The following is a 2,755-nucleotide window of genomic DNA, read 5'->3' on the forward strand; positions in this document are numbered from 1 at the left end:
GAAACCAAAACCACAAACCGTGAGATCATGACCTGAGCCAAAGCTGGATGCTTAACCAACTGAGCCACCCAGGTGCCTCGCAATTTTTGATTGCCATATTTTGGGGTTTTAATGGTGGGTGCATACAGGTTTAAAACTCTTGTAACTTTTTGAGTTATTGAATCTATTAACCTTATCTCATGACCATTTAAGACAAATTTTTAATGTTTGTTTATTTTTGAGAGAGAGAGAATGGGGGGGGGATGCATAGAGAGACAGAGAAACAGACACAGAATCCAAAGTGGATTCCAGGCTCTCAGCTGTCAGCACAGAACCCTGTGCAGGCTCGAACCTATGAGGCCTAAGATCATGACGTGAGCCAAAGTCGGATGTCTAACCTACCAAGCCACCCATCTAGTGCCCCATCTAGTGATTATTTAAATGCCTTTTAATGCTTTTTGCTAGTAGCTTACTACCTTCCTTTTGCTTAGATTTTAACTAGTGTATATTGTTTTGTAAAAGTCATTTTGCTTCCAAATTTTATAGAACTCACCATGAGCTACCATTTCATAGTTGTGACAGCCAGATGTGGCTTTTCAGACCTCTCTAAGCTCTAGCTTCTTCACTATGTTCTAGGTCTTTGGGCTGAAGTCACTAGTAACTTACTCTCTGATTCTTGGGTTGCAGTCTCCAGATCTTCTCTCCTCCAGTACCTTCTACACTTGTGCAAGCCATGATTCCTATATTAAATTACTTTTATTTTGGTAATGTGTAGTGGCTGTGTGTTTCCTGATTTTTTTCTGGATTACTGCCTATACTAAATTATTCAGTGGATTACTCATGGGCAGAGTAAAGCTATAGAATCAACAACCCACAAAAAAACTCAATAGGTAAAATAATTTAGTCTATAGCAAAGCTACCAATTCAAATTGTAAAACAAAGACAATATTATTTAATAAATGGTAATAAGAAATTTGGTTAAGTATTTGGAAAAATAATGACACACATTTAATAATTTTCACTAAAATAAATTTTAAATAAATTAAAGAATTAAATAAAAATATTGAAACTAGCAGAAATTAGGAATAAATACTTGTCTTGGGGGAAAGAAATGTTTGTATAGCACCAAAACAAAAGAAAATACATGAAGGGAAAAACTAAAAGTTTAACAGTATGAAATTTGAAAAATTTAAGGGTCAAAAATACATAAATAAAAATAAAAGGAAATTTTAAAACTTCTGAAAATATTTAAACAAAGATATCAGAAACTAAAACCTCAAATACAAATAACCTAATGGGCGGGTGACATTAATTGTCAATTTAGAAAGAAAACTACACTGTAAAAAGTTCCTTAATATCATAAAGAATATCAGAAATAAAAATCAAATTAGTAATATATGATTTTTCTGTCTCTTAAGCAAGGCTTTTATAAAGACAGTACATATTGCTAACAATAATGTGGTTAAATACTGGTACTAGAATTTTAAGCTGACACAAATTTCCTGAAGGGCTATTTGGTGACCTTTTATTATTCATATAGTTTGATTCTCTAATTATTCTAGAATTTTATATCGGTGAAATAACTTTAAATATGCAAAAATATTTATGTACTAATAAAGTAATAAAAATAGTATTTATAATAGGAAAAGAGGGAAACATCAAATGATTAACATTAAGACATTGGTTAATTACCTATAAATTATCACATGACAAAATATTATGCAACAATCATGTAATGCTATCAAATAATATTTAATGATAAAGTGTTCAAGACATAATGTTAAAAACTATGATATAAAAAAGATAACATAAATTAAGCTGGAAATTTGTGAAAATTTAGGAGTAGGTTAGTGTGTGATTATGTGTAGAAAAGAAAAAGATCGGAATGATTTAATCATATGGTATTTCTATTTTTGATTTTTTCAGTAACTTCCATATTGCTTTCCACAATGGCTGTCCGAATTTATATTCCCACTAACAGTGCAGGAGGGTTTCCTTTTCCCACAACCTTGCTAACACTTGTTATTTCTTGTTTTGATTTTAGTCATTCTGACAGGTGATAGACTGAAAATTTTAATACCAGTGGTATTGTGAGTATGAATGAGATGAATTTTGTTTTTATTTGTTATGATTGCCCGTATTTTCTTTTGTAAAAACAATGAGGCTTAACTATATAAAGCATGAGCTCTGGATTCAGGCAGAGCTTTGCATTTATTATTTATATGCCACTCCATCTAAACTTTTGCCATGCATCGGTTATTGTTTTGTACTAACCTAAGGATCCGCAAATTTTTTTCTGAAAAAAACCCAAAAAACAAGATAGTAAATATTTTGGGCTTTGTGGGCCAAGAGGCTAAATTGAGGATATTGAATACTGTGTAACAAAGGATAAAATCAATTTCCACAATTTTTTATTGGCAAAACTAAAAATGCAATGATGATAATTGAGTACAGTTGTTTTTTGACATATTGGTTTACTAATAAGAATAATGGCATTTCCTTGCCATGAATAACACTTTGTTTAATTGGAGTTCAAAGTTAATATTCTCTATCCATCAAAATTTATCCCCAAGGTACATCTGTTAATGTTGATTTGGAATGAGACTTCCTGCATTTCACTTTGGAAGTGTCATTTTACACAGGTAGGTATTGCCAAATGCTGATATCTAACCATGAGTGTATAATTTTAATTAAGCATCATTATTGTTTGAAAAGCATTTATAGAATTCTACTAAATTCCTTTCACATTTGTTTTTTAACATGTCACTATATTGCA

Source organism: Suricata suricatta, chromosome 2 (assembly GCF_006229205.1).
Source record: "Suricata suricatta isolate VVHF042 chromosome 2, meerkat_22Aug2017_6uvM2_HiC, whole genome shotgun sequence".
Lineage (NCBI taxonomy): Eukaryota > Metazoa > Chordata > Mammalia > Carnivora > Herpestidae > Suricata > Suricata suricatta.